The following is an 18,488-nucleotide window of genomic DNA, read 5'->3' as shown; positions in this document are numbered from 1 at the left end:
GTCCTCCAGGAAGGTCCTGAAAGGGCAAAACTTTGGTAGCAGCTTCCTGTGCTGTAACTATATAAACTGCGCATCACCGCACGGCCATGCGCTAGTATCGTCTTTTGTCATATGCTTTGCGCCAATGTGGTCATGCGTTTGTATGTGTTCAGGGACCCGGCTGAAATAAGCCCCTAGAATGCTGGCACCTCCGGCGAGGAGATTGTGTATAAGTGTGTTCAGGAACCCGGCTGAAATAAGCCCCTAGAATGCTGGCTCCTCCGGCGAGGAGATTGTGTATGCATGCATGACCACTCACTGCTCACATCTGGGTAGTTGGCATGTGCCTCTGTGAAAGTCTAACAGGGCACAGAGCCTGCCTCTCGCGGTTACTCTGTGAAGCTAACAGAGTTGGTATATACCGCCATATAGAGCCGCCATTATTGTAATGTAAAACCTGTCCATTTATAATGACCACGGACAAGATAAAGATCACCAATTCACATCAGGACTACAAGATACCAGGTACTTTCAGCTGCGACACTTCTAATGTGGTGTACCTAATTATTTGTACTAAATGTCCAACTGGGGGTCTGAATGTGGGGGAGACAGGGCAGATACTGAGAACAAGGATGAACTCTCATTGCCATACAATAAGAGAAAAAAGAATGGATCTACCTGTGGCAATACATTTTTGTCTCCCAAATCATAACATTATGGACATGAAATTACTTGTGTTAAAAGGTAGCTTCAAATCTCAGAGACAGAAGAGTCTGGGAATATAAACTGATGACGACCTTTGACAGTCTTAATGCAGGAATGAATGTGTCGAACGGATTTATGTCTTTTTACATCAACTAAGGAACTTGCCCCTCAGACTGTGAGGGGTCATCACAACAGAGACCCTAATCAGAGGACAATAAAACATTCCTTATCTAAGAACTGGCCCAATATTTATGGACATAACTGTTTATCACTCATGATAATTCTGCTTCATGTCACCTGTCTTATCCATGGTTTTCCCCCCTTTCTTTTTTTCTATGTTGTGCATAAATATGTGATTCTTCAGAATTTGTTTTAGTCTTTGCCTGATGAAGAGACCTGTGTAGTCTCGAAAGCTTGCAATTTGTTACCATCTTTTCAGTTAGCCATTAAAAGGTATCAACCACTGAGGACTCTCAATTCTAAATATTTTTCACGCTTAACTAAACACTTATAAAATGTGTCCCCTCATACCATGAAACCGTCCCGGAGGTGGAACTTAATGAGAAGCAGCACAGCCGGCATTCATACCCCCTTGGCGGCGGACGCCGCCTACTCAGCGTTTTTTGAATCTGTCCCAGAGCCAGTGCTATTATGTTAAACCTTGGGCATGCGAGTTAGCGATGCCTGTCTTCTGACATCATTTGGTGTTAGGCTGACTGCACCTGTGCGGCCACGCTGCCCGAGATCACGACCCACAGTGTCTTCTGATTTATTCACACTGCGGGGCTGGGATTCATGGGCATGCACAGTGCATATCTTCGCTTCTCAGTCATCTCCTTCCGCCTTCTTCAGACTGTGCGGTGTCACGGCTGTGGCATGTGATTAGGGATCAGCTGACGGCGCACAGTCTGAAGAAGGCGGAAGGAGATGAGTGACAGGCAAAGATATGCACAGTGCATGGCCATGAATCCCAGCCCCACAGTATGAATAAATCAGAAGACACTGTAGGGCGGGATCTCGGACAGCGCGACCTCACAGGAGCAGTCAGCCTGACATCAAATGATGTCAGAAGATGGGTAGCGCTAACTGCGCATGCCCAAGGTTTAACATAACAGCGCTGGCTCCGGGACAAATTCAAACAACGCTGAGGGGGCGGCACCCAGCGACAAGGGGGTATGAATGCTGGCTGTGCTGCGTCTCATTACGAAGGAAAGTCCCACCTCCGGGATGGTTTCACGGTATGAGGGGACACATATTTTATAAGTGTTAAGTTCAGCATGTGCAAGGAGCAAAACTAAAAGAGCCACCTTTTCCTGGTGCAGCATTTGTGCTGCACAAGGTGGCTCTTTCAGTTACAAACGCCTGGGGGGGACAGGTTCCCTTTCATTTCTGTAGTAGTGTGAGTGTGGAGGTAGCAGGAGCAATTTCCGGATACACAGCAGGGGATCAGCTGACGTTACTGAAACCCAATAACACTGGGTCATGTGTTGACTGTGCAGACGGCACTTCTGAGCAGCAACTGGCGGTGTTGAAGCCCAGGGATTACAGTTCAGGTGGTAGAAACATGAACACAACAGGAGACCTGGATACTGTTGCCAACCAAGTATTTAATCTGGAAGAGTAGTGGCAAATTCCTGCAAGATCCAGGCCTTTTTCATTTTCAGAAAAGTAAGCCAGTTAACGTTATCGGAGGATAGTCGCATGCGACCGTCTGTTAGTACACCACCTGCGGCACTAAAGACACGTTCTGATAATACACTAGCAGCAGGGTAAGCCAGCACCTCCAATGCATACTGACAAAGCCCTGGCCATGTATCCAGCTTAGAAACCCAAAACTTGAAGCGGGAAGAGCCATGTGGGAGTACACTGAGAGTGCAAGACATGTAGTCTGTCACCATCTGAAGGAAACATTGCCTCCTGCTGACTGGAGTCGTCTGTGATGGTGTTGACATTTGTGGCGGGCACACAAAAGTTTGCCACAGTTGGTCCATACTGGTCTTGCCTTGTGCTGAGGCACTGCTTCTGCTCCCTGTTTGTGCTGAGCTTCCTTCACTGCCTCGACGCACTGAGCTGCTTTGTAAACCACTAGCAGCACTGCTCTCAGTTGGACTGGAGAAGATGATGGAATGCACCAGTGTGTCTATGTCAGGGGTGTGAAACTGCATTCCTCAAGGGCTGCAAACAGGTCATCTTTCAGGATTTCCTTGTACTGCACAGGTGATAATTTAATCACCTACACAAATAATGAGTTGGTGATTAAATTATCACCTGTGCAGTACAAGGAAATCCTGAAAACATGACCTGTTTGCAGCCCTCGAGGAATACAGTTTGACACCCCTGGTCTATGTACTCCTGCATTTTACGCTCTCGGTTCAACAGTGTTATGAGGCTTTGTAAGTTGTCCCAATAGCGTGGATCTAGGAAGGTGTACACCAAATAATCTGCCATGTTGAGAATGTGGGCAATGCGGCAGTCGTTTCTCAGGCACTGCAGCATGAAATCAACCATGTGCTGCAGACTGCCAACTGGCCAAGAAACGCTGTCCCCTGCTTGAGCCGTGATCTCTGCCTGCTCTGCATCACCCCGCCCTCGCTCTACATACTGACTACTGGAGCATTGTGTAACTCCCTCCTCTGGACAGATGTCTTCCTCCTCCATTGACTCCTCCTCATCTTCCTCACAAAATGTCCCCTGCCTAGGCCTTTGTGAGGAACCATGTTGCGCAGATTGTCCAGAAGCAGATGGCATTTGGGACTCCTCATCCGCCACCTCTTCCACAACATCATCCCTTAGTGCTTGCAGTGTTCTTTAAGTAGGCAGATAAGGGGTACAGTCATGCTGACTAGTGCATCATCTGCACTCACCATCCACGTGGAATCATCGAAGGCACGCAAAACCTGGCAGATGTCCTTCATAGTGGCACACTCAGAGGTTGTGAAGTCTGAACGGCGCGCAGTGTGACTTCTTTGCGCCTGATGCAGCTGGTACTCTATTACTGCTGGCTGCTGCTCACACAACCGCTCCAACATATGTAACGTTGAATTCCACCTGGTGGGTAGGTCACATATGATGCGATGTTCCGGAAGGCGGAATTGGCACTGCAGAGCTGCAAGGTGCGATCTTGCCATGCTGGAATGCCGGAAGATCCGGAGAGTCCCATTGTCACACACTTCCAAGCCTGGCTGGAAATTCGCTGGCACAAACCACACGTCGCTCTCTTGCTTGATGGCATTCCAGAGCTCCTGCGCTGTGTGGCTTTGATTCCCCAAAGAAATTAATTTCAGTACGGCCTGTTGACGTTTGGCCACGACTGTGCTCATATCGGTCGTAACAGGTAAGCGTTCACGGTCATGGTGGAGGTAGACCGTGACGGCTCTTGCAGCGATGATTCAGAGGAACTGGAGTATGAGGAGGAGGCAATGTGTACAGACTGGATTCCTGCAATCCTTGGAGTTGGCGGAACACGTGCAGCGCCACTCTGAAGATCTGGATCCGGCTCCACAACATTTACCCAATGGGCAGTGAGGGAAAGGTATCGTCCCTGTCCATGGTTACTGGTCCATGCATCGGTGGTGAGGTGGACCTTGTTACTGATGGCGTTTAGTAGTGCATGTTTAATGTTTCCCTCCACATGCTTTTGCAAGGCAGGGACGGCTTGCCTGCTGAAGTAAAAGCGGCTGGGCACGTTGTATTGTGAGACTGCCAATGCCATCAAGTTGTGGAAGGTGTCAGTCTCCACCAGCCTGAATGACAGCATTTCAAGGGACAGTAGTTTTGCAATGCCAGCATTCAGAGCCTGCGATCGTGGGTGGTTTGCCGAGAATGGCCGCCTTTTCTCCCATGCCTGTGCTACCAATGGCTGTAGAATGGGCTGGGAGTGTGAGGATGACTGGGAACGTGGTGCTGTGGATGGAAGTACACTGGGTCTCTGTGAATTACACTGGGCTCTGGAAGCCGAACCAGCTGTGAGTGAGCTGGAGGAAGAGGTTACAACATGAGCTGAAGAGGTGGTTGGTGCCGCTGTTGGTTGGCCCAGGTCTTCAGTGTGTTTTTGTAACTCCACCACGTGCTTGGTCCGCACATGTTTCCACATATTTGTGGTATTGAGGTTGCTGACACTTTTCCCTCTTTTGACTTTCTGATGACACAGCTTGCATTTGACAAAGCAAATGTCATCTGCAACTGTGTCAAAAAAAGGACCAGGCACTGCAAGTCTCGGGAGCCCCCATTTTGGCTTCTGGAAGAGGCAAGCTCCTTATGGGTGCCGAAGTGGAGGCTACAGGCAATGCAGTCTTCCCCCTCCCTCTCTCTCTCTTTGGGCCATTCGAGGAATCTCTTCCTCAGAGCTGCTCCCACCACCTTCCTGCTCCTCACGCCACGATGGGTCAAGGACCTTATCATCTACACTACCCTCTTCCACCAACTGCTTCTCCTGGGTAGTCTCGTCAGCACAGTACGCACCAGAAAATGGCACCTGAGTCTCATCATCAGATGTGTACTGAGGTGTGCTGACCGGAGGCACTGGCCCAACCGCCTCTTCAGATTCAGAGAGACAAAGCTGTTGGGCATCACTGCATACTGCCTCTTCTTCCATTTCTGGAATGCTGCTTGGCTGGCCCCCTCTTTCCAAGCCAAGAGATTCAGAGAACAGAAGTAGAGGTGGCTCCTGTCCTGGGCTCTCTGACTGCCTGGGCAATTTGGCAGGTGGGCAAGAAAAAGAGGAGTGCTCTCCAGTGCTCTGTGCCTGAGAGGATGTGGACCTAATTGAAGTCGATGCGTTTGCTGCCATCCATCTGACAACAGCTTCAATTTGTTCATCCCGCAGCAGCAGGGTACGGCGATCTCCTACAAAGCTGCGCATAAAGGACAGTTCCCAGCTGAAAAAGGGGGATGATGAGTCACCAGTGCCCGCAGCAGGCACAGAATCCCCACGTCCTCGCACTATATGGCAGCTATGGGGCAATAATGAATGGTACAGAGTAGGGTTGAGCGAAACGGGTCGAACATTTTCAAAAGTCGCCGACTTTTGGCTAAGTCGGGGTTTCATGAAACCCGATCCGACCCCTGTGCGGGGTCGGCCATGCGGTACGCGACTTTCGCGCCAAAGTCGCGTTTCAATGACGCGAAAAGCGCCATTTCTCAGCCAATGAAGGTAAACGCAGAGTGTGGGCAGCGTGATGACATAGGTCCTGGTCCCCACCATCTTAGAGAAGGGCATTGCAGTGATTGGCTTGCTGTCTGCGACGTCACAGGGGCTATAAAGAGGCGTTCCCGCCGACCGCCATCTTACTGCTGCTGATCTGAGCTTAGGGAGAGGTTGCTGCCGCTTTGTCAGAAGCAGGGATAGCGTTAGGCAGGGTCCATTAACCACAAAACCGCTTGTGCTGCAGCGATTTGCACTGTCCAACACCACCCTCGGTGTGCAGGGACAGTGGAAGTTTTTTTTTTTTTTTTTTTCCCCTCAGCGCTGTAGCTCATTGGGCTGCCCTAGAAGGCTCCCTGATAGCTGCATTGCTGTGTGTACGCCGCTGTGCAAACCAACTGCTTTTTTCAAAGCACAAATCCTCTTGTTCCTTCCTTTCTGCACAGCTATCTTTTTTGTTTGTCCACACTTTTTATTTCATTTGTGCATCAGTCCACTCCTTATTGCTGCCTGCCATACCTGGCTGAGATTACTGCAGGCAGGGAGATAGTAGCTGCCTGCCATACCTGGCTGAGATTACTGCAGGCAGGGAGATAGTAATTGTAGGACATTCCCTGTTTTTTTTTTTTTTTTTTTTTTTGGTGGGAGATTAAGATTGGCAATTTGGCATTTCTGCTAGAGTGCCATCCCTGTGTGTGCCATCTCTCTCACATAGTGGGCCATAGAAAGCCTTTTCATTTTTCTGTATTTTTTTTTGTGGGGTGTATAAATTCTCCCTGATAAAAATACAGTGGGAGATTAATATTGGCCTTTGGGCTTGTGTGCCAGTCCTGAGTGTGCCATCTCTCTCACAAATAGTGGGCCATAGAAAGCCTATTTATTTTTTTTTTTGGTTTTATAAATTCTCCCTGAAAAAAAGGGAGATTAATATTGGCCTCTGGGCTTGTGTGCCAGTCCTGAGCGTGCCATCTGTGCCAGCGCCCTGAGCGTGCCATCTCTCTCACAAATAGTGGGCCATAGAAAGCCTATTTAATTTTTTTTTTTGTTTTATAAATTTTCCTGAAAAAAGGGAGATTAATATTGGCCTCTGGGCTTGTGTGCCAGTTGTGAGCGTGCCATCTGTGCCAGTCCTGAGCGTGCCATCTCTCTCACAAATAGTGGGCCATAGAAAGCCTATTTAAATATTTTTTTGGTTTTATAAATTCTCCCAGAAAAAAAGGGAGATTAATATTGGCCTCTGGGCTTGTGTGCCAGTCCTGAGCGTGCCATCTGTGCCAGCCAGCCCTGAGCGTGCCATCTCTCTCACAAATAGTGGGCCATAGAAAGCCTATTTAATTTTTTTTTTGTTTTATCAATTTTCCCTGAAAAAAGGGAGATTAATATTGGCCTCTGGGCTTGTGTGCCAGTTGTGAGCGTGCCATCTGTGCCAGTCCTGAGCGTGCCATCTCTCTCACAAATAGTGGGCCATAGAAAGCCTATTTAAATATTTTTTTGGTTTTATAAATTCTCCCAGAAAAAAAGGGAGATTAATATTGGCCTCTGGGCTTGTGTGCCAGTCCTGAGCGTGCCATCTGTGCCAGCCAGCCCTGAGCGTGCCATCTCTCTCACAAATAGTGGGCCATAGAAAGCCTATTTAATTTTTTTTTTTGTTTTATCAATTTTCCCTGAAAAAAGGGAGATTAATATTGGCCTCTGGGCTTGTGTGCCAGTTGTGAGCGTGCCATCTGTGCCAGTCCTGAGCGTGCCATCTCTCTCACAAATAGTGGGCCATAGAAAGCCTATTTAAATATTTTTTTGGTTTTATAAATTCTCCCAGAAAAAAAGGGAGATTAATATTGGCCTCTGGGCTTCTGTGCCAGTCCTGAGCGTGCCATCTGTGCCAGTCCTGAGCGTCCCATCTCTCTCACAAATAGTGGGCCATAGAAAGCCTATTTTATTTTTTTTTTGGGTTTTAGAAATTCTCCCTGAAAAAAGGGAGATTAATATTGGCCTCTGGGCTTGTGTGCCAGTTGTGAGCGTGCCATCTGTGCCAGTCCTGAGCGTGCCATCTCTCTCACAAATAGTGGGCCATAGAAAGCCTATTTAAATATTTTTTTGGTTTTATAAATTCTCCCAGAAAAAAAGGGAGATTAATATTGGCCTCTGGGCTTCTGTGCCAGTCCTGAGCGTGCCATCTGTGCCAGTCCTGAGCGTCCCATCTCTCTCACAAATAGTGGGCCATAGAAAGCCTATTTTATTTTTTTTTTGGGTTTCAGAAATTCTCCCTGGAAAAAAAAAGGGAGATTAATATTGCCCTTTGGGCTTGTGTGCCAGTACTAAGCGTTCCATCTCTCTCTCTCTCTCAGTCAGTGGGCCATAGAACGCATATTTTTGGTTTTATTTGTTTTCTAAATTCTCCCTGAAAAAATCATTTTATTTTATTTGGTTTCTAAATTCTTCCTGATAAAATCATATTTTTTTTATTATTTTTATTTCTAAAGTCTCCCTGAAAAAAAAAAAAAAAAAACAACCAAAAAAACAGTGGGAGATTAATATTGGCCTTTCTGCTTGTGTGCCAGTCTTGACTCCTGGGTGTGCCATCTCTCTCTCTCTCTCTCTCTCTCTCTCTCTCCAATTGTGGTCCATAGAAAGCCTATATTTTTTTTCCTTGATTTGGGTTCTAAAATCTACCAGAGAAAATAACTACATCAATCATTGGTAGAAAAATATTGGCCTCTGGGTTTGTGTGCCACTCCTGACTCCTGTGTGCGTCATCTCTCAGTCAGTGGGCCATAGAACGCCTATTTTTGTTTTTATTTGTTTTCTAAATTCTCCCTGAAAAAATCATTTTATTTTATTTGGTTTCTAAATTCTTCCTGATAAAATCATATTTTTTTTATTATTTTTTTTTCTAAAGTCTCCCTGAAAAAAAAAAAAAAAACAGTGGGAGATTAATATTGGCCTTTCTGCTTGTGTGCCAGTCTTGACTCCTGGGTGCGTCATCTCTCAGTCAGTGGGCCATAGAACGCCTATTTTTGGTTTTATTTGTTTTATAAATTCTCCCTGAAAAAATCATTTTATTTTATTTGGTTTCTAAATTCTTCCTGATAAAATCATATTTTTTTTATTATTTTTTTTTCTAAAGTCTCCCTGAAAAAAAAAAAAAAAAAACAACCAAAAAAAACAGTGGGAGATTAATATTGGCCTTTCTGCTTGTGTGCCAGTCTTGACTCCTGGGTGCGTCATCTCTCAGTCAGTGGGCCATAGAACGCCTATTTTTGGTTTTATTTGTTTTATAAATTCTCCCTGAAAAAATCATTTTATTTTATTTGGTTTCTAAATTCTTCCTGATAAAATCATATTTTTTTTATTATTTTTTTTTCTAAAGTCTCCCTGAAAAAAAAAAAAAAAAAAACAACCAAAAAAAACAGTGGGAGATTAATATTGGCCTTTCTGCTTGTGTGCCAGTCTTGACTCCTGGGTGTGCCATCTCTCTCTCTCTCTCTCTCTCTCTCTCTCTCTCTCTCTCTCTCTCTCCAATTGTGGTCCATAGAAAGCCTATATTTTTTTTCCTTGATTTGGGTTCTAAAATCTACCAGAGAAAATAACTACATCAATCATTGGTAGAAAAATATTGGCCTCTGGGTTTGTGTGCCACTCCTGACTCCTGTGTGCGTCATCTCTCAGTCAGTGGGCCATAGAACGCCTATTTTTGTTTTTATTTGTTTTATAAATTCTCCCTGAAAAAATCATTTTATTTTATTTGGTTTCTAAATTCTTCCTGATAAAATCATATTTTTTTTATTATTTTTTTTTCTAAAGTCTCCCTGAAAAAAAAAAAAAAAAAAAAAAAAAAAAAAAAAACAGTGGGAGATTAATATTGGCCTTTCTGCTTGTGTGCCAGTCTTGACTCCTGGGTGTGCCATCTCTCTCTCTCTCTCTCTCCAATTGTGGTCCATAGAAAGCCTACATTTTTTTTCCTTGATTTGGGTTCCAAAATCTACCAGAGAAAATAACTCCATCAATCATTGGTAGAAAAATATTGGCCTCTGGGCTTGTGTGCCACTCCTGATTCCTGTGTGCGTCATCTCTCACTCAGTGGCCCATAGAAAGCATATAGTTTGTTACATTTGTTTTCTAAATTCTCCCTGCAAAAATCTATTTTTTTTTTTTGGGGGGGTTTCTAAAGTGTTCCTGAAAAAAATAAAAATAAAAAAAAAATAATAGTGTGACATTAATATTAACATTTGTGCTTCAGTGACAGTCCTGCGTGTGGGGCATCTCTCTAATTTGCAGCCACCAAAAAAAGAGTGTGTAACATTGGGCCTGATTTTCGCTGTGGTCTCACCAACCTGTAAAGGGGTAGCTAAATCATACTGAAGTTATAGCTCACCGTGTAAGTTGTGTGACTGCAACAAATAACGTTAGTTTGGTTACGTTTTTAAAACAATGAGGAAGTCTAGTGGAAGAGGTCGTGGCCGGGGGCGTTCATTGTCAGCTGGTAATGAGGGTAGTGGTAGTGGTGGAGCATCAGGTGGTCGTGGGGGAAAAAATATTGCACCTAAGTCTGGAGCTGTGGAGCCAGGTTCGTCGTCCGGCTACACAAGGCCTCGAACGCTCCCTTTTCTGGGATTAGGAAAACCGCTTTTAAAGCCGGAGCAGCAAGAGCAAGTTTTGGCTTATCTTGCTGACTCAGCCTCTAGCTCTTTTGCCTCATCTCGTGAAACTGGTAAAAGTAAAAGCAGCGCGTCGTTAGTGGATGTTCACGGTCAGGGACAAGTCACTTCCTTGTCCTCTTCAGCAAAAACAACAACAGAGAAGAATGCAGCAGGCGACACAACGGGTTACTCCATGGAGCTCTTTACACATACCGTCCCTGGCTTAGAAAGTGAAGCAGTTAACAGTCCATGCCCATTACAAATTGAATCTGACATGGAGTGCACTGACGCACAGCCACAGCCAGACTACTATGCTGGTCCTTTGACTCAGACCACAACATTGCCCTCGCAGGGTGCTGATCAAGAATCAGACCCTGATGAGACTATGTTGCCCCATCACGAACGCTATACCACCGAACGACACGGTGACACAGACGAAGTTGCGCAGGAGGTACAAGAAGAGTTATTAGATGACCCAGTTCTTGACCCCGATTGGCAGCCATTGGGGGAACAGGGTGCAGGCGGCAGCAGTTCTGAAGCAGAGGAGGAGGAGGGGCCGCAGCAGGCATCAACATCGCCACAGGTTCCATCTGCCGGGCCCGTATCTTGCCCAAAACGCGTGGCAAAGCCAAAACCTGGTGGAGGACAGCGTGGCCATCCGGTTAAAGCTCAGTCTGCAATGCCTGAAAAGGTATCCGATGCTAGAAAGAGTGCAGTCTGGCATTTTTTTAAACAACATCCAATTGATCAGCGCAAAGTCATCTGTCAAAAATGTTCTACTTCCTTAAGCAGAGGTCAGAATCTGAAAAGTCTCAATACTAGTTGCATGCATAGACATTTAACCACCATGCATTTGAAAGCTTGGACTAACTACCAAACGTCCCTTAAGGTTGTTGCACCCTCGGCCAATGAAGCTAGTCATCAACGCAACATCCCTTCCGGCAGTGTAGGACCACCATTTAGCGCACCACCTGCTGTATCTGTGCAGGTATCTTTGCCAGGCCAAAGCAGTCAGGGTCAGGGAATCACCAGTTTCGTAGTAGGAAACACTGCATCTAGGGCACCGGCGGCAACAATACCATCTCCCACCGTCTCTCAGTCTGCCATGTCCACCGGCACCCCCGCTAGTTCCACGATCTCCAGCTCTCCAGTCCAGCTCACCCTACATGAGACTATGGTTAGAAAAAGGAAATACTTAGCCTCGCATCCGCGTACACAGGGTTTGAACGCCCACATAGCTAGACTAATCTCGTTAGAGATGATGCCCTACCGGTTAGTTGAAAGCGAAGCTTTCAAAGACCTGATGGACTACGCTGTACCACGCTACGAGCTACCCAGTCGACACTTTTTTTCCAGAAAAGCCATCCCAGCCCTCCACCAGCATGTTAAAGAGCGCATCGTCCATGCACTCAGGCAATCTGTGAGCACAAAGGTGCACCTGACAACAGATGCATGGACCAGTAGGCATGGCCAGGGACGTTACGTGTCCATCACGGCACACTGGGTAAATGTGGTGGATTCAGGGTCCACAGGGGACAGCAAGTTTGGGACAGTTCTGCCTAGCCCACGGTCTAGTAAACAGTTGTCTGTAGCCGTTCGCACCCCCTCCTCCTCCTCCTCCTCGTCCTCCTGCAGAAGCAAGAGCTCGTCCACAGACCGCAGTCGCACAAACACTCCATCCGCACCTGCCACTGTTGCACACCAGGTCTCCCATTATGGGGCAGCTACTGGCATACGTCAGCAGGCTGTATTGGCTATGAAGTGTTTGGGCGACAATAGACACACCGCGGAAGTTCTGTCCGAGTTCTTGCAGCAAGAAACGCAGTCGTGGCTGGGCACTGTAGATCTTGAGGCAGGCAAGGTAGTGAGTGATAACGGAAGGAATTTCATGGCTGCCATCTCCCTTTCCCAACTGAAACACATTCCTTGCCTGGCTCACACCTTAAACCTGGTGGTGCAGTGCTTCCTGAAAAGTTATCCGGGGTTATCCGACCTGCTCCTCAAAGTGCGTGGACTTTGCGCACATATCCGCCGTTCGCCTGTACACTCCAGCCGTATGCAGACCTATCAGCGTTCTTTGAACCTTCCCCAGCATCGCCTAATCATAGACGTTGCAACAAGGTGGAACTCAACACTGCACATGCTTCAGAGACTGTGCGAACAGAGGCGGGCTGTTATGTTTTTGTGGGAGGATACACATACACGGGCAGGCAGTAGGATGGCAGACATGGAGTTGTCAGGTGTGCAGTGGTCGAAGATTCAAGACATGTGTCAAGTCCTTCAGTGTTTTGAGGAATGCACACGGCTGGTTAGTGCAGACAACGCCATAATAAGCATGAGCATCCCCCTAATGCGTCTGCTGATGCAAAGTTTGACGCACATAAAGGATCAGGCGTCTGCACCAGAGGAAGAGGAAAGCCTTGATGACAGTCAGCGATTGTCTGGTCAGGGCAGTGTACATGACGAGGTACCGGGCGAAGAGGAGGTGGAGGATGAGGAGGATGATGGGGATGAGTATATTTTTAATGAGGAAGCTTTCCCGGGGGCACGGGAAATTGGTGGCGTGGCAAGGCCGGGTTCTGGTTTTTTGAGGGACACAAGTGACGTAGATTTGCCTGCAACTGCCCCTCAACCAAGCACAACCGCAGATTTGACAACGGGAACTTTGGCCCACATGGCGGATTATGCCTTGCGTATCCTCAAAAGGGACACACGCATTACAAAAATGATGAACGATGACGATTACTGGTTGGCCTGCCTCCTTGATCCTCGCTATAAAGGCAAATTGCAAAATATTATGCCACATGAGAACTTGGAACTAATATTAGCAACAAAACAATCAACTCTTGTTGACCGTTTGCTTCTGGCATTCCCTGCACACAGCGCCCGTGATCGTTCTCACACGAGCTCCAGGGGCCAGCAGACCAGAGGTGTTAGAGGGGCAGAAATCAGAAGTGGCGTTGGACAGAGGGGTTTTCTGACCAGGTTGTGGAGTGATTTTTCTATGACCGCAGACAGGACAGGTACTGCAGCATCAATTCAAAGTGACAGGAGACAACATTTGTCCAGTATGGTTACAAACTATTTTTCATCCCTTATCGACGTTCTCCCTCAACCGTCATTCCCATTTGATTACTGGGCATCCAAATTAGACACCTGGCCAGAATTGGCAGAATATGCATTGCAGGAGCTTGCTTGCCCGGCAGCTAGTGTCCTATCAGAAAGAGTATTCAGTGCTGCAGGTTCAATACTAACAGAAAAAAGGACTCGTCTGGCTACCCAAAATGTAGATGATCTAACCTTCATTAAAATGAACCACAACTGGATTTCAAAATCTTTTGCCCCACCCTGCCCGGCTGACACCTAGCTTTCCTATGAAAAGGTCTTGCCTGTGGACTATTCTGAATGACTTTTCCAATCTCGTAATTTTCTTCACCTGATTGTCCAGCATACGACATGTTTCCACCTCACGAAATGGCCAAACTCCCCACACGGGGCCGTGCTATCGCCACTTTGCGCTTGGACCCTTGAGAGTGCTGTTTGTCTGAAGAGGTGGGTGTGGCCGCTTTTGGTCGACGGCACTGCCACTGGGTCCCTCATAGTACAATAAAGTGTCTCTGGCGGTGGTGGTGCGCACCCAACGTCAGACACACCGTTGTAATATGAGGGGCCCTGTGCCTGTACCGCCGGCCACAAGACAGTTCCCCCCCCCAGCTCAAACAGTGCTCTACCACTAGCAAAATTATCTCTCACAGCTTCACCAATGTGTAGTCTAGCCGCTGACATCCTTCAATGCCTGGCACTGACAATACCATTGTTTTGACATTTTTGTTATGTTAGGCCTTCGAAGCCTGTCTGCGGTCCCTTCTTTCTACAACTACTACACTGACCAGGCCACTGCTGGCCGTGTTACCCTGGAACCAATTTAAAAGTGCCTACAGTCAGCCCAATTTTGTTATGTTAGGCCTTCGAAGACTGTCTGCCGTCACTCCTTCCACTAGACTTCCACTGACCATACACTGCTGCCCATGTACCCCTGGAACCAATTTAAAGTGCCTACAGCCAGCCCAATTTTGTTATGTTAGGCCTTCGAAGCCTGTCTGCGGTCACTCCTTCCACTAGACTTCCACTGACCAGACCACTGCTGCCCGTGTACCCCTGGAACCAATTTAAAAGTGCCTACAGCCAGCCCAAGTTTGTTATGTTAGGCCTTGGAAGCCTGTCTGCGGTCACTCCTTCCACTAGACTTCCACTGACCAGACCACTGCTGCCCGTGTACCCCTGGAACCAATTTAAAAGTGCCTACAGCCAGCCCAAGTTTGTTATGTTAGGCCTTGGAAGCCTGTCTGCGGTCACTCCTTCCACTAGACTTCCACTGACCAGACCACTGCTGCCCGTGTACCCCTGGAACCAATTTAAAAGTGCCTACAGCCAGCCCAAGTTTGTTATGTTAGGCCTTGGAAGCCTGTCTGCGGTCACTCCTTCCACTAGACTTCCACTGACCAGACCACTGCTGCCCGTGTACCCCTGGAACCAATTTAAAAGTGCCTACAGCCAGCCCAAGTTTGTTATGTTAGGCCTTGGAAGCCTGTCTGCGGTCACTCCTTCCACTAGACTTCCACTGACCAGACCACTGCTGCCCGTGTACCCCTGGAACCAATTTAAAAGTGCCTACAGCCAGCCCAAGTTTGTTATGTTAGGCCTTCTAAGCCTGTCTGCGGTCCATTCTTTCAACTACTACTACACTGACCAGGTCACTGCTGCCCGTGTACCCCTGGAACCAATTTAAAATTGCCTACAGCCAGCCCAATTTTTTTATTTTAGGCCTTCGATGCCTGTCTGCGGTCCATTCTTTCAACTACTACTACACTGACCAGGTCACTGCTGTCCGTGTACCCCTGGAACCAATTTAAAATTGCCTACAGCCATGTGTTATTATTTTAGGCCTTCGATGCCTGTCTGCGGTCACTCCTTCCACTAGGCCTCCACTGACCACACCACTGCTGCCCGTGTACCCCTGGAACCAATTTAAAATTGCCTACAGCCAGCCCAATTTTTTTATTTTAGGCCTTCGATGCCTGTCTGCGGTCCATTCTTTCAACTACTACTACACTGACCAGGTCACTGCTGTCCGTGTACCCCTGGAACCAATTTAAAATTGCCTACAGCCATGTGTTATTATTTTAGGCCTTCGATGCCTGTCTGCGGTCACTCCTTCCACTAGGCCTCCACTGACCACACCACTGCTGTCCGTGTACCCCTGGAACCAATTTAAAATTGCCTACAGCCATGTGTTATTATTTTAGGCCTTCGATGCCTGTCTGCGGTCACTCCTTCCACTAGGCCTCCACTGACCACACCACTGCTGTCCGTGTACCCCTGGAACCAATTTAAAATTGCCTACAGCCAGCCCAATTTTTTTATTTTAGGCCTTCGATGCCTGTCTGCGGTCCATTCTTTCAACTACTACTACACTGACCAGGTCACTGCTGTCCGTGTACCCCTGGAACCAATTTAAAATTGCCTACAGCCATGTGTTATTATTTTAGGCCTTCGATGCCTGTCTGCGGTCACTCCTTCCACTAGGCCTCCACTGACCACACCACTGCTGTCCGTGTACCCCTGGAACCAATTTAAAATTGCCTACAGCCATGTGTTATTATTTTAGGCCTTCGATGCCTGTCTGCGGTCACTCCTTCCACTAGGCCTCCACTGACCACACCACTGCTGTCCGTGTACCCCTGGAACCAATTTAAAATTGCCTACAGCCATGTGTTATTATTTTAGGCCTTCGATGCCTGTCTGCGGTCCATTCTTTCAACTACTACTACACTGACCAGGGCACTGCTGGCCGTGTACCCCTGGAACCAACATCAGAAAATATAAAAATAAGTATTTTGCTTATAAAAAAGAAAATACTGGTGAGATATCAAATGCAGACATTTTAACATTAAAAACAAACACACAACTCTAATCTGGTACAGTACTAAAAATGGCCACCAGCTACAATTACTTTCTCCTGCAAGTAGTTAACTGAAAGTTTTTTTAAATTGAAAACACACATATGGCATCCACCGAGTGTTGTCCTGTCGCGTCTTCTTTATATTATTGCCGAGAAGATGCAAAATAATGAAAATAATAAAATCATTAATTACCAAAATAATAGAGAAAGTCAACACCACATTGCAAATAAACATTCATTCCAAATAAAGAAGCAGGGCGCGTCCGAGGGTGAGTATATACCTAATAAGAATATAATCACCCTCGGACGCGCAATGCTTATTTCCAACAGCCTTCCTTCCTAAGAATCAGCCCTTCCGTCGTGTAGAGAGACGTTGTGTTACACTCCAAGGTGTTCCCCAGGTTGCCTTTCCTGAGCTTCGATCTTCCGGCTCTCGTTTAGTAGTTCTTGGAAACTACTCTGCATTAGGCCTTCAAATTGGGTATGGGGTGTAGAGAGATGGTGTGTTCCACTCCAAGGTGTTCCCCAGGTTGCCTTTCCTGAGCTTCGATCTTCCGGCTCTCGTTTAGTAGTTGTTGGAAACTACGCTGCATTAGGCCTTCAAATTGGGTATGGGGTGTAGCGAGAGGGTGTGTTACACTCCAAGGTGTTCCCCAGGTTGCCTTTCCTGAGCTTCGATCTTCCGGCTCTCGTTTAGTAGTTCTTGGAAACTACACTGCATTAGGCCTTCAAATTGGGTATGGGGTGTAGAGAGAGGGTGTGTTACACTCCAAGGTGTTCCCCAGGTTGCCTTTCCTGAGCTTCGATATTCCGGCTCTCGTTTAGTAGTTGTCGGAAACTACGCTGCATTAGGCCTACAAATTGGGTATGGGGCGTAGAGAGAGGGTGTGTTACACTCCAAGGTGTTCCCCAGGTTGCCTTTCCTGAGCTTCGATATTCCGGCTCTCGTTTAGTAGTTGTCGGAAACTACGCTGCATTAGGCCTACAAATTGGGTATGGGGTGTAGAGAGAGGGTGTGTTACACTCCAAGGTGTTCCCCAGGTTGCCTTTCCTGAGCTTCGATATTCCGGCTCTCGTTTAGTAGTTGTCGGAAACTACGCTGCATTAGGCCTACAAATTGGGTATGGGGCGTAGAGAGAGGGTGTGTTACACTCCAAGGTGTTCCCCAGGTTGCCTTTCCTGAGCTTCGATATTCCGGCTCTCGTTTAGTAGTTGTCGGAAACTACGCTGCATTAGGCCTACAAATTGGGTATGGGGTGTAGAGAGAGGGTGTGTTACACTCCAAGGTGTTCCCCAGGTTGCCTTTCCTGAGCTTCGATCTTCATGCTCTCGTTTAGTAGTTGTCGGAAACTACGCTGCATTAGGCCTACAAATTGGGTATGGGGTGTAGAGAGAGGGTTTGTTACACTCCAAGGTGTTCCCCAGGTTGCCTTTCCTGAGCTTCGATCTTCCGGCTCTCGTTTAGTAGTTGTTGGAAACTACGCTGCATTAGGCCTTCAAATTGGGTATGGGGTGTAGCGAGAGGGTGTGTTACACTCCAAGGTGTTCCCCAGGTTGCCTTTCCTGAGCTTCGATCTTCCGGCTCTCGTTTAGTAGTTCTTGGAAACTACACTGCATTAGGCCTTCAAATTGGGTATGGGGTGTAGAGAGAGGGTGTGTTACACTCTAAGGTGTTCCCCAGGTTTCCTTGCCATTGCTTCGGTCTTCCGACTCTCGTTTAGTAGTTGTAGAAAAGTACACTGCATTAGGCCATACAAAATGGGTATGGGGTGGAGAGAGATGGTGTGTTACACTCCAAGGTGTTCCCCAGGTTGCCTTTCCTGAGCTTCTATCTTCAGGCTCTCATTAAATTGTGGTTAAATGGAACAACTGCATTTGGCGTACTAGTTGGTTTGGGGCCTACTATCGGTGTCTGCCACTCCTTGCTGTTCTCCTCCACTGAACAAAGCTGTGCCGCCTGTTTACTACGGTTGCCAATTTTGAACTGCATTTCGACTACTTACTGATTTGGCCCTACTCTCTGTGTCAGCCTCTCATTCCAGTTGTCCTCCACTGCAATGCC

This window comes from Ranitomeya imitator, chromosome 3 (assembly GCF_032444005.1).
Source record: "Ranitomeya imitator isolate aRanImi1 chromosome 3, aRanImi1.pri, whole genome shotgun sequence".
NCBI classification, from domain to species: domain Eukaryota; kingdom Metazoa; phylum Chordata; class Amphibia; order Anura; family Dendrobatidae; genus Ranitomeya; species Ranitomeya imitator.
The sequence above is the reverse complement of the archived record's forward strand: the minus strand, read 5'-3'. Positions refer to the sequence as shown.